Raw genomic sequence first — 14,314 nt, forward strand, 5'->3', positions numbered from 1 at the left:
GACGAGAGGGACCCCCGAGGAGCAGTTTCAGGGAGACAACTTGTGAAGGGATGTGAGATAAAATCTCATGTTTTCTCTGAATGCCAGAAGAAGCAAAGAAGAAGTCGGACCGGCAGATGCTGGACTACATTAGCAATACAACTGTTGGTCCTTTAATGGACCGGAACCTGGTGGTCCGGAGTCGACGACGAGACAATGAAAGAAGTAAAGAGGCTAATATTCCCTGGGTTACGCAGCTGGCTTCCGCACTCCAGGGAATCAGCCAGAAATAGAGAGAGAGAGAAAAAAAAGAAAGACATGGGGACTAAAGCTCTGATGGAGCAAAGGTGTTTTAATCAACATGGTGTGGGCATATATACTGTCTTACAAGGTAGTTATTCTCAGCAAAGATAAAGATTAAAATTCCAGGCTTACAAAACATAAGACGATCCCTATCAAAGAGAAAGTTGCAAACAATCATCTTTTACTGTATGGTTCATAAGAAGGAAGAGGGTACTTATCATTGTAATGAGAAATGCCTGGATTCCTCAGCCCTGGGAAAGGCCTGCCACTCCTCTTAAATCCCGAATATTCAGGAATTAATAAGGGCCAGAGCGTTCCTGACAGATCCAAAACAGCACACAGGAAACCTCTTGTTAAATGCTTCCTGACAACAACCACACGGAAAATGGTTGTCAGGTCAGTGAGCAAAGCAGGATAAAGAACCTTGCAGCAAAAACACCAAGGCTTCCACCTTGGTCTAAAGACACGCCTCTGAGGGTGTCAATGACTCACCGGGAGGAGCTGTTCGAAGTCTGGGCAGAGCAGGAACTTCTCAGACCGCAGCCAGGCCTGGCCCCAGGGAGGGGCTGGACTGTGCTGAAGCTGGAACCACAGAGGGCCCCTGGGGGGAGCGGCACCATGGGGCCAGCTCCCAGGACGGAGGGTGACCGCTCCCCGGGCTTCCTATGCCCCTTGCAAAGGCCACTCTGGCCTGGGCTCAGCTCAGACAGAGCTCTGGCTGCCAGAAAAGTCAGGGGCAGTGAGGGGTGTAGGAGGACTGGGGGACGTTTTGGGGAACAGTTACTCTGGATTCACTCAGAGATTCTCTTGTTTGCCCCAGGGCAGGAGCTGATGAGCAACAAGCCATGGGTCATTTCTCGACACCTCCACTAGAGGTCACCACAGCCCCAGAGTGGAACTTGGGGAGGGGGGCTAGACTAACCTCGTCCCTCCCCTCACCCCACCCCCTCCCCAACTTCCGAGGGACAGATGTCTAGTCAGTGGGGTGGGGGAGTGTTGGTAGAGGAATGACCCTCAAGACCACTGTGTGGTCCTGCTAAACAGCTGTGTTTGGGGGAGGAGTTCATGGGTGTGAGATGTGGGTGTGGGTAATACAGACAGACACACGCTTGATAAAAACCTAGTGATCAGGGACTTGCCTGCTGGTCCACTGGTAAAAAACTCCGCACATTGGGAAATGCAAGGGGCCCAGTTTCAATCCCTGGTCAGGAAACTAGATCCCACATGCCACAGCTAAGATCTTGTGCAATCAAATAAATAAAATCAATATTTTTTAAAAAATATAATGACCATAGGTACATATAGGTGGTCCTATGTACATGTGAATGAAGCATGCTTTGTGGGCACAAACACCCGGATAAAAATAACATGCCTGAAATGCCCAAATGCATGGGCATGACTGTGGTACATGTACATGTACACACTTGATACAACTATAGTGTCTGGGATATGCAACATCTATGCTCATCTGGGCAGGAGAGGGCATGTGGCTGCATGTGTGTAATAATACACATATGTCCACAAACCTACGGTGAGCATGGGAGCGTGTCCTTCTGAGTAGCAGGTATGTATTTGAATGAGTGTGACACGCAGTGGACGCATTTGTGTGACTGTGTGAAGGGTATAGTTTACTTGTCCGGCTGAGCGTGTATGAGTGTGACAGTGGGCAGGGGGGAACACAGCCGTGAGTGTGTAGAGTGTGCCAGCCAGTGTGTGCCCTGGGAGTGCTTCTGGGAACGAGTGTGAAAGAGAGTCCCGTATGAGAATGAGCCTGTGGGCTCAGACGCATGCCCCAGTGGGCGTGTGTGTGTGCGTGTGTGTGTGTGAGAGTGGACGAACGTGTTGAGCGTGTCACGCTCCGGGTCAGCGGCCCCCCAGCCCCGGCAGTCCCAAGCCGAGCCCCGGGCACCCGTGAGGCCAGCGCGGCCCAGGCTCCCACCTGAAGATTGGCCGGGTCCTCAGGTTTCACTCATGACCCTGTGACATCAGCGGCAGCAGCTGTCCCCGCCGGCCGGCCCCCCGGCCAAGTCCCCCAGAGTCTCAGCCCCAGCCCGAGGTGGGCACGCCGCTCCAGGCTCGTCTGCTCCCGTCCAACAGTGAGTATCGCGCCCCCCCACCCCCGTGCCTCGCCGGGCCGGGCACCCCGAGGGCAGGCCACCCCCAGGGGCCTGGCGCCCTGGCCCCCAGCCCAGCCTGGCTCCGAGGAAGTCACCACTTTGCTCCGGGCACCGCTGTCCTCCTGCCCACGCCGGGCCCCGCTCCACGGCCACCCTGCCCAAGCTCCTTGTGCCATGACCCCGGCCAGATCCCTGTGCTTGCCTCTCCCTGCCCCATCGGCCTGTGCCCCCGTCTGGCCGGCCAGCCCTGCCCTCAACCAGGGTCGTCGTCCTGGTCACAGACGGCCCAGGGGCTAAGGCTCGGCTCCGGACGGGGTGACCCAAGGGACAGAGATGGGACTGAGTTTCTCAGGGGAGGAGGGTGGAGGGGCCAGAGCAGTGACTCGGCTTGGCCTGGTCGCAGTGGCCCAGAAGGCAGGGCTGGCGGGGAGGAGAGCGGGAGGCCGGCTGGGGGGCGGCGGCGGCTCCTTTGCTCTGTTGGAACGGGAATCTGCGAGATGCCAGCAAAGGACACATCTCGGGCTAAGAGGCCGGCCGGGCTCTGCCCGCTGCCCCTGCCTCTCCCTGCCCCAGGGCACACTTGGGCTCCTCTCCTGGAGAAACCGAGGAGGAGGCGGGCAGAGGAGCAGCTCCTCTTAGTGGAGGGGGTGTGGGGACAGGGAGCCAGAAAGTCCGGGGCGAGGGGCATCCCTCATGGGGCCGCCACACTGAAGGGTCTCTGGGGGACTCAGAAGGAGACCGGAGCTGGGGTGAGGGGGCTGGAGGTGGGGGGCAGCAGGGGTGCAGTGCCAGGGCAGAGCACAGGCCCCCTCCTCGCTGGCAGAGCAGGGCACCCAGGACGCTGGGAGGGAGCGTGGGCAGGGGCTGGCCAAGAAGGCCTGATGGTCTGAGCAGAGATGGGAGAAGGTGTTTCTGGAGGCTCATGGAGCTGAAGGGAGGTATGTTTTGTGTGTGTTGGGGGGAGTTTGTTCAAAAGATAGAAGATGCCCCATTAGAAGGCCTGGGGAGGGGGGTGGGATGGGGGGGATTCTGAGGCTTCCAAGAGTGCCCTGGTAGGGGCAGGGGGGCTGAGCCCCTTCCCACTCTGCCCCGTTAAGGCATTAGCACGGCTCACCCTGCTAGTGCCCCTCACCCTGCTCAGGGCACAAGGTCAGGGCGGGGGGCCAGGTCCTGATGAGAGCTTGTGACACCCCACTGTGGGGAGATGGCTTTCCCGGTGGAGACTAGACAGGCCCGCCTCCGACCTATACTGCCCACTGTGGGCACCTGCCCCAGAGCCCAGGAAGGCTAGAGCCCAGGGGAGCCTTAACATGATGTAACTGTTGCTCAGTTGTGTCTGACTCTTTGCAACCACATGGACTGTAGCCCACCAGGTTCCTCTGCCCATGGAATTCTCCAGGCAAGAATACTAGAGTAGGTTGCGATGCCTTCCTGCAGGGGATCTTCCCAACCCAGGGATCAAACCTGCATCTCCTGTGTCTCCTGCATGGCAGGCAGGTTCTTTACCACTGAGCCACCTGGGAAGGCTTGAAGGCCAGTTAATTCAGCCCCTAAAGATGAGCCAGCTTGGGGAGGGCAGCTAGAGACCAATTTCCGTGTCTGTCTAGTCTGGAGAGGGGAGGAGGCTGACAGAAGCTGGGGCAAAACCAGAGGTGAGCGTTGTGGTCACTCATCTGGGGTGACAGTGCTGGGGTTGGGGGCAGGCGTCAGAGGGCTGGTTCTCCCAGGACCCTCCAGCTTCTTCCAGGGTCATCCCCAGTCCCCTGCTCGTGGCCAATGATGTGGATGGTTGTAGCCACTGCACTAGTATTTGGAGCCATGTCCCCTGTGTGGGATGATGCAGGGGCCCAGACATAACCCAAGGCCCACCCTCTTCATGCCAGGCAGCTCTCATGAGATGGGAGGGCTTTGGGGAAGATATCTAAGAGTCCTTCCTAGGTGGTCCCATCCCTGCCTGGCTTCCTTGTCATTTTTGCATCCGAACCTGCATAGGGTGGAGGCTCAGGATTCAGGGTGGCCTCCAGCTCTAGGCTGGCCTGAGTGTCAAAGTCTGCCCAGCCGGCTTCCCTGCCCCGACCCACCCAGGCCCAGGGGAGGGGAAGCCCTGAAGCTGATGTTGAAGGCATTGAACTCCTGGCCAGATGCTGGAGGCGGTCCTGACAAAGTCCCTGCCTTTGGGGGCAACTCTGGCCACCAGAACAGAGAAAAGCGTGGGTGATGGCAGGAAGGGGTGGGTTTAGAGAAGGCTCCCAGGGGAGGCAAGGCAGAGAGGAGAGGAGGGATTGGACCCTCCAGACCACAGTGGGAAGGCTCACTCTCTCCAGGTGATAGGAGAGATGCATAGAAGGGACATGAAAGATCTGAGCCCAGGGGCCTCGGAGAGCAGGTAGAGAGAAGGCAGGGGAAGAGGAGGGGGCGTCAGCAGCCCCCGTCCATGTTACACAAACCTCTGCCCCTCGAGTCCTCTCTAGGGAAGGCTCAGGTTCAGAGGGTCCTGTCACTTACCTGGGGCACACGGCTCGTGAGGGGCCAGGGCTCTGTCCACAGTAGCCACGGCCCCTACTCCCTGGGGCAGAGCTCGCCCCCGAGACCCTGGGGGCAGTGGGTCCCCGGGGGCACCCCTGGGGGTCCCCAACTCTGCAGTGGCAGGAACAGGCCCGGACACCCCCACGGCTCCATTGGAAGGTGCTCATGGGGCTGGGGAAATCCCAGGGTCTCTCCACCTCTGCCACCCCAGCCCCAGGCCTTTCATGTGCTCTGGCCCCCATTCTGCCTCGTCAGCACAGCTATTTTTATTCCCTGCAGTTTTCAGCCGGCAGCCCTTGTGTGTGTGTGGCGGGGCGGGGGGGCAGGGAACGGGACAATCAGAAGAGTGGGAGGGGCGTCAGGAGTGGCAGAGGGGCCTCGGTGCCCCTCAAAGGGCAGGCTGCCCCCGACCCCGCGCAGGCCTCCCTGCCCTCTGCCGGGAGGCCCAGCAGAAATGCACAAGAGTCACCAGACCCCACTCTGTTTTTGAACTGGTTTGTGAAAGCAGGTGCCAGCCCCTCCTCCACCCCCATAGGTGCGAGAAGGGCATGGCCCAGTTTAGACTCTGGGGTAATGACATACCTTGGTGACTCAGAGCCAGGGGCTCTTCCGAGAGCCCCAGTTTACTACATAAATAACACCTGGCAACTTCCTTCTCCTCTCTGTGCCTCCATTTCCTCATCTGCCAAATGGAATAATAACAATAGGATCATGTCAGGATTACATGAGCTCATTGCATGTGAGGTGCCCAGCGTAGTGCTTGGCAAGTATATAAGTGTTAACTAGGAATTCACTGTACGCTTGTTATCAGGTTATGACTCTGAAATAAATGTCTCCTTGTTGGGGGGTTGGGAGTAACAGAAGGGGAGAAGAAGCTACCAGGTGGGGGTGTCTGGCAGGAAGCATTAGACCCTGTCCAGCCCTGGGTACCCTACATACCTGGGAGGCGGTGGGTTTTTTTCCTACCAAGAGATGCTTTTATCCTACGGACAGAGCTCCCCTTATGAGTGTGTGGTTTACAGGTATTGCCTTAAGGGCTCTGAGAGCCAAGGACAAAGCCGAGCTTCTCCCTACCCCAGCCTCCCCCTACCCCAGGCTCACATTTTAGTAAGAGCTGCAGGTGACTCTTGTCTTTTTTGAGGCTTGTTAAGTTCTTGATTGGCCTAATTTGGAAGAAGGATCTTCCACAGGGTCACTGGTGAGAAAACATCCCTGGAGCAGTTTCTGGGCTTGAACCAAGTTCTCTGAGTGGTAAAGCCAAGCTGCTGGAGGGGCGGGACGGTCCATCGGCCTTCCTTGGGGGTTTGGGTTATAGGCTCAGGTTCTGCAGGCCGCTCTTCCTAACACTCCTCGTCCAATTCCCTGAGCCTGGCAGGGACCTAGAGCCCAAGTGTGGGTGAGAGGGGTCAAAGTCCAGGCTACCCAGATGGTTAGGGGTGGATGGAGGGAAGCGGGGCCAGATTGGCCCTGGAGCTCTCCAGGCTCAGAACCAGTTTTGAACCATGCTGTTCTCACCTTCTGGATAGGGCTAAGGCAGGAAAAAGGCCTGGCAGCCATGGTCTGGTTGTGGGGAGGGTGCGTGGCAGAGAGAACAGAGGCTGGCAGCTCCAGGGGGTGACCTAGGTGGGAGCCGGCAGAGTGAGGGGAGGCGGCCGGGTGTGCAGGGGTGGGTCTGCCTGAGGATGGACAAGGTGGCTCTGGATATGTGTGTAGATGTAGCTGTGCACACACAAGTTGGAGGGGGACCATCCATGGAGCCCCCATCACCATGCTTGGGGGGCACCTTTGAGAGAGCCAGCGGAGGGCAGGAAGCCCCACGCCTGGGTGGAACTAATTAGCCTCCCCACCCCTTGGAGCAGGTGGGAAATGACTCATAGAAGCAACGAGTGAGTGAGCGAGAGAGAATGTGTGTGTGTGTGTGTGTGTGTGTGTGTGTGTGCGCGCGCGCGCGCGCGCGTGTGTGCGTGTGTGTGTGTGCGTGTGTGTGTGCAGGCTGGCTGCTGAGGAAGTTGGGAGGGTATTTTAGAGTTGATTGGTGCAAATGAAAAACCAAACCTTGACAAAGGCTCTTTACCAAGCTACAGGTGGGGGCCCTTAGCCCCCACCACTCCCAACTTGAGGCCCCAGGAAGCCTGAGCCTGGGGCCTGCCAGGGCTTGCCAGACACCCACCCTAGCCCACGCCTTTCAGGGGCTTGGCCCGAGGACTCTGGTCTGTCCTTTGAAGAGGACAGACAGGTGAGGATCAGGGCAGCCCAGGGGGAGACTGGATGGGACTGCAACCTGGGCAGGCCCCGGGCTGGGGGAGGGTAGCCGGGCTGAGCACCATCCCCCACTGGGCGAGCCAGAGGGAGGCTGTGTCTGTAGCAGCAGGCACGTGGATTTGGCCCCTCCAAGAGCCACATTTGAATCCTGGCTCCACCACTTAGTAGCTGGGATGATGAATGCGAAGCACTTGAAACAGTGCCTGGCATGCGTTAAACACCAAATGAACATACGGATGACTGCTCTGGATCAAGAAATAATTCTCAGTGCTAGATTTCTAATTTAAAAAAAAATAGATATATAACAAGCAATAAAGCTTTACTGTCTAGCACAGGGAACTATAGTCAATATCTTGTAAAAACCTATAATGGAAAATAATCTGGGAAATGATAGGTGTATTTTATAACTGAATCACCTTGCTGGGCATCTGAAACACTAAATCAACTATACTTCAATGAAATATATATATATTAAGAAAAAAAAATAATTCTTGGGCCTCTACCTCTCAGGCCCACACATGTCAGGATGACAGGTTAGTGCACTGACGTTTGGGGGTCAGAGGAACCAACCCCCTCCCACTCCTAATAGAATCTTCCCCGAGCTGATGCTGATGAGGCTGGAATTTACACCTTGAGATAAGATCAATTCCTTTGATTTAAGGATCAGTATTGGGAGGGGAGGGGCTTCCCTCTATGCAGGAGACCCTGGTTCGATTCCCGAGTCATTCCCAAGTAAGGAAGATCTGCTGGAGAAGGGATAGGCTACCCACTTCAGTATTCTTGGGCTTCCCTTGTGGCTCAGCTGGGAAAGAACCCGCCTACAATGCTGGAGCCCTGGGTCTGATCCCTGGGTTGGGAAGGTCCCCTGGAGAAGGGAAAGGCTACCATCTCCAGAATTTGGCCTGGAGAATTCCATGGACTATACATGAAGTTAGACACAACTGAGTGACTTTCACTTTCACTTCATTTGGGAGGGAAAACCCATTCCTGGGAACCCCATCTCGAGGCAAACAGTAAGTGCAAAATAAATGTGGCCACACTACGATCATTCTTTCCCCATAGGCAGGAGAAATCATCAGGCTGGTTTAATTAGGTGCCTGAAAAAGGGAGGCTTCTTTCAACCTAGTGAGCCCCAACTGGAAAGTGTCATCAGCGTTAGCCCACTCCTTATCCATGGTAACCTCTCCCCCACCCCAACCTTGTGACCCTGAGGGTTCCCAGAACTCTCGTAGCTCCTGCGTGCCCAGAGGTTTCTGCATGAAGCTCCAGGCTGCCCTCCAAGACCTCCTGGAGCAGATTTCCTCCACAGAGTGTCAGACCAGGAGGGGAGGGCCATCTGGGGTGACTTCCTCCAGGCCCCTGGCCTGCCAAGGCCAAGGCCCTAAGTGGTGGCAGAGACACAACACAGCTACCCCCTTCCCACCCTACCGCCAGCATACCCCATCTGAGAAAAAGCTGTGATTTGAGATTTACAACTAGGGGGATGGGAGGTGCATTCCTGGTGCTGGGCCACAGCAGAAATGCAGAAATTTGGGAAGTAGGCCACCAGGATGCCACCACCAGGATGCCGTCTTTGGCCAGGACAGAGAAAGTTTGATCTGTTTCAGCCTCCCAAAAAGTCCTGAGTCTGAGCCCTCACTGCAGGTGAAGCTTGAGAATTGGCTGGAGCTCTGGGTAATTTTGCTCTCAATCCAGAGAGAAACAGCCTGAGCCTGAACAGCGGCTTTACTAGAGATGAAGGGCATGCTTGGTTGGCAAGAGAGATGGTGACTGAGTAAGGCCAGCAAGTCATCCACCATCTCTGCATCCTGGGAAATATGCCCTAGAGTGAACGGGAAGGCTGTGAGGGGCAGGTCTCATCCATTCTCAGTCTTCCGGAACTTTCCCATAGCAGCTGTTACATCTCAAGCTGGCAGGGCATGGCTGAGGCTCCTTGGGGGGTTTCAGGCGAGTTCAGTGCACCTAGGTGGTTTGAAGGACCCTCCTTAGAAGCTTGGTGTCCCAAGAGAGAAGGTTCGAGAAGCATATAGTGGCAGGAGGTGGGGATGTCTGTCATGAGTTTTGTTTGGCCAGTAATTTGGAACAATTAGGATCGTAGGCAATCAGCTGTGAGGGATTGGTCTTGAACTGAGTGGGGAGAATCAAGATTTTACAAAAGATTGCAGGTCAAGAGGTGCAATGAATGAGAGGAACTTAAGTGGAGGTAGATGGAAAATCCTACACCTGAATTTGGGCTTCCCAGGTGACTGAGTGGTAAAGAATCCTCCTACCAATGCAGGAGACATGGGTTCAATCCCTGGGTCAGGAAGATCCCCTGGAGAAGGAAATTGCAACCCATTCCAGTATTCTTGCCTGGGAAATTGCATGGACAGATGAGCCTGGTGGCACTTCAGTCCATGGGGTCGCAAAAGAGTTGGATACAACTTTGTGACTAAACACCACCACCTGAATTTAGATTAACCTTACATCCTGAAACTCTGCTATAATCATTATTAGTTCCAAAGGGGGGGTTGTTTGTTTTTGGTCGATTCTTTTGGGTTTTATGCAAAGACAATCATGTCATCTGTTAACAAAGACAATTTTATTTCTTCCTTCCTGATCAGTGTAACTTTCATTTCCTTTTCTTGTCTTATTGCATTAGCTAGAACTTCAGTGTGATTTTGAAAAGGAGTGGAGAGAGGTGACATCCTTTCTTTGTTCCTGATCTTAATGGGGAAAGTTCTAGTTTCTCACCATTAAGTACTATGTCAGCTGTAGGATTTTTTAGGAAAATGTTCTCCATCAGGTTGAGGAAGTTCTCTTCTATTCCTAGTTTGCTGAAAGCTTTTATCATGAATGGGTGTTGGATTTTGTCAAATTCATTTTCTATATTCATTGATACGACCATAGGATTTTTATTCAGCCTGTTGATATGACAGATTAACAGTAATTGATTTTCAGAACTTTCCTGTGCTAATTTTCTTAGCATAGTGGCTAAGACTCTGTGCTCCCAATGTAGGCAGCCCAGTTCCATCTCTGGTCAGGGAACTAGAACCCACATGACCCAAGTAAGTGGTTGCATGCCACAACTTAAAAAAAAAAAAAGAGAGATACGGCATTCTTCAACTAAAACCCAGCAGAGCCAAATAAATATATAATTATAAAAATTAACTGATTTTTTAGTGTTGAATCTGTGCTGCATACCTGGGATAAATCCCTTTTGGTTGTAGAGTATAGACCTTTTTATATGCTGTTGGATTTGATTTGCTAATATTTTGTTGAGCTCCACGTGGATTTAAAAGGGAAAAGTCAGTTGCATAATTACAGGATGGTGAAACTCTGATATGGCCACAGTTCATGTTGAAAACTCCAGGGGTGTCTGTAAACTCCCCTTGTAAGTGGGCTGCTGAAAATGGGAATGCCATTTTGGGATGAATGAATACAATGGGTGTCCAGGCCAAGGAGAAAAGGCCTCTATCTTTGCGGTCAGACTATATCTGGAACTGGGTGTTCCGACCTGGCAGCCCCACAGAGAGAGACAATGCAGGGCTGGACCCGCCCCAGAGAAGAGCTGCCTCCCCTCGGCTCCCTGCCCACGGACAGCTGGCCCTAGCCTGGCTCCCTGACTCCAGACCCTTCCTTTCACACCCCTTGCCTCCAGGCTCCCAAGACTGTAACCCCGACTTCCGCCCAAACTTCCGTTTTGACGCAGTTTCCGGACGGAGCTTCTCACTTCCTGAATTCTGGTGCCCACGGAACAGGGTTTTAGTCTTGGCTCAGCCTTTCATTTATCATTCTCTAAAATTATCTTATTTGTTTCCCTATTTATTATCTGCCTTCTCCCTCGGGAATGCAAGCTCAGTGAGGACAGGGACTTTGCCACTCCTGTATCCCTGGCTCCCCAAATAGAGCCCAGCATAGAGCGGATGCTCAGGAAATGTTTGTTAAACGAATAAATGTGTGGTCTGGGGGGTGGGGAGTTACTGCTCCTTTCAAGGCCTCAGTTTCCCCATCTGCAGAATGAAGGAGTTGGACTCCATGTCTCTGGTCCTTGCAAATCTAACATTCTTAAATTCAGTTGGGGGCGGGGTGGGGGCTGGGCGGGAGGGGAGGAGGGGAGGGGCACTGCCTGATGGTCCAGTGGCTAAGACTCCACACTCCCAATGCAGGGGACACAGGTTCGATCCCTGGTCAGGGAACTAGATCCCACATGCCGCAGCTAAAGCGGCAGCAAAGATCAGAGAGGCCGAGTGCTGCAATCAAGACCTGGCACAGCCAAAAAATAATAATAAAATAAATATTAAAATTTTTCCATGAGAAGAGGTTACCCCAGGTCCTCAAGCACCACATCTCTGAGGTGGAAGCCAGAGACTGATCCTGTGGCTGGTGGAAAGAGGGTTTGAGCTGTCACATGGCTCCCTTTACTCCAGGCTGGACTTGAGGGGCTATGTGGCAATCTGCCTGCAAGACATCCAACCTACTGACACAGGACATTATCAGTGCTTGTCCCTGCCAGAAAGTAGCCGTGCGTACACCCAGGTGTCCTTTCATTCTCCACTGGTGCCACTGCAAACAGCACAGCTTGCCCCTCTATTCTAGACACACCGTTAGGGTGAGCAGGGGGCACATACACGCTGGCCAACGTAAACAACCCAGCACCCCTGGGAGGGGCTCTCCAAACCAGGGGGACGAAGCCAGACTCCCAGGTGTGGTCTTCAAGGCCCTGGCCTAGCTGCCCAGCCCACTTCCCCCAAAGCCCATAAACAGGGATTCCCTGGTGGCTCAACGGTAAAGAATCCCCCAGTCAATGCAGGAGACGTGGGTTCAATCCCTGCTCCAGGAAGACCCCACATGCCGCGAGGCAGCTAAGCCCATGCTCCCACAACTACTGAGCCTGTGCTCTAGAGCCCAGGAGCCGAGACCACAGAGCCCATGCGCTGCAACTACTGAAGCCCCATGTCCTAGAGCCCATGCGCCACAAGAGAAGCCCCCTCAATGAGAAGCCTGCTGACTGCAACTAGAGAGTAGGCCCCACTCAACCACAGCTAGAGAAAAGCCCCCACAGCAACAGAGACCCAGGGCAAACAGAAATAAATAATTTTTTTTAAAAAGCCCATAAACAGATTCCAAACCCTCCAAAGACTGACACAGTGTAGCTCCCCAGGTCCTGCTTCTGCATTTGCTCTGGCTGTCCCTTCTTCCCTTTCACTTCCCTGTGCCCATAACGTCCTCATCCTTTGTGACTCAACTGAAAAGGCACATCTTTCCTTTCCCTGGTCTGAAAGTTACCACTCAGTCACCCGGACTCCCGTAGCACAATCAACTCCCTTCTTTATTTATTTATCTTTATTGGAATATAATTGCTTTATAATGTTGTGTTCGTTTTTGCTCCCTTCTTTGGGGCGGACATCTCTGTCTTCTCATATCATATCTTCTGTGCTCATGTCTCCCCAGCTATCAACTCTTGGAAGGCAGGATGCATAGCTGGTGCATCTTTATGTCCTACTCAGGGCTAGCTCAGCTTCTGACTTATGAACAGAATGAATGGATGGAAGTGTGGGTAGATGGATGGGTAGATGGATAGGCGGATGGATGGATGGGGAGTGGGTGGATGGATGCATGAGTGGATGGATGGATGGATGAAACCTATAAGAATCCATCTTATTCCCAGAAAGATGTATATCCAAGGCCTTATGCGCTCACCAAGTGTCTGCCAAGTGCCCAGGCCTGGGACCAGCCGTGGTGATCTGGACAGACAGAGTTCCTGCTCTCTCCACATTTTGGTCTGGTGAAGGAGACAGACAAATAAGTTAGGCCAATAAACAAGTGATTACAAATTATGATAAGTAATGTTAAGGAAAATACACCATCAAGGAAAGTACAAGGGATTAGGGCAGAGAGTTGAGGAGGAGAAATCCTCTTGGAGAAGGGACATTAGAGGCTTGATGGGAAAGTGAGCAAGAAGAGCCAAGTGAAGAGATAGGAGACAAGAGCTCCAGAGAGAGCTAAGGTCCAAAGGCAGGCATGAGTTCAGCGGTCACGAAGCTGGAAGGAGGCCGGAAGGACTGGGGCAGAGCGGGCAGGGAGAACAGATCAGCAGATAAAGGTGAAGAGGTATAGATAGGGGCTGGATCACCAGGGCCTTGGAGGCCAAAGGAAGAAGTGTAGATTTTATTCTAAGCACAATAGGACATTACTGGAGAAATTTAAGCAGGAGAAACAATATGATTAGTTTCTTGTTTTTAAAACAGTACTCACTGGGACCTCCCTGGTGATCCACTGGCGAAGCTCCTGTGTTCCCAAGGCAGGGGGCCCAGATTTGATCCCTGGTCAGGGAGCTAGATCCCACAGGTCACAACAAATGATCCTGCCACAATGAAGATAGAAGATCCTGTGTGCTGCAACTAAGACCTGGCATAGATAGATAGATAAAATACTTTTTAAAAATGTTTACATAAACCAGCACCTGCTGCTTTACAGGGCTGGTTTGGAGAGGGCAGGGGCAAAAGCAGGCAGCTATTGCAAGAAAATGTTGTGACATGGACCAGGGTGGGTGGGGGGAATCAGAGGTTATATGTATTTTGGAGATGTTATTAATAGAACTGTGGACAGGCCGAATATAGAGATGAGGGAGAAGAAGAATTCACAAAGACATCTCAGCTTTTGATTTGAGCAAATTTGAGGCTTGGACAGATGGTGGTACCATCTCCTGGGTTGAGGAAGAGGGTGAATAAGACAGTGATCTTGAGGACCCTGACCTTGCAACTGATATTAGAAATGAGGAAAGTCTTGAGTGGACTGTGTCCTCAAGCTTAATAGTTGGCTGTAGCCCCTTATGGGAGTGGAACCTGTTCTCCATAGTGGCTGTACCAGTTTACATTCCCACCAACAGTGTAGTAGGGTACCTTTTTCTCCACACCCCCTTCAGAGTTAATTATCTAGACTTTTTGATGATGGTCATTCTGACCAGGGAAGTGATAACTCTGTACTTTTGACTTGCATTTCTCTAATAATTAGCAACATTGAATACTTTTTCATGTGCATTTTGGTCGTCTATATGTCTTCTTGGGAGAAACGTCTATTTAGATCTTCTGCCTATTTTTGATTGGATTATCTATTTTATCTGTTTGTTTTGAGAATATATTTCT

The sequence above is a fragment of the Odocoileus virginianus genome, chromosome 17 (genome assembly GCF_023699985.2).
Source record: "Odocoileus virginianus isolate 20LAN1187 ecotype Illinois chromosome 17, Ovbor_1.2, whole genome shotgun sequence".
Lineage (NCBI taxonomy): Eukaryota > Metazoa > Chordata > Mammalia > Artiodactyla > Cervidae > Odocoileus > Odocoileus virginianus.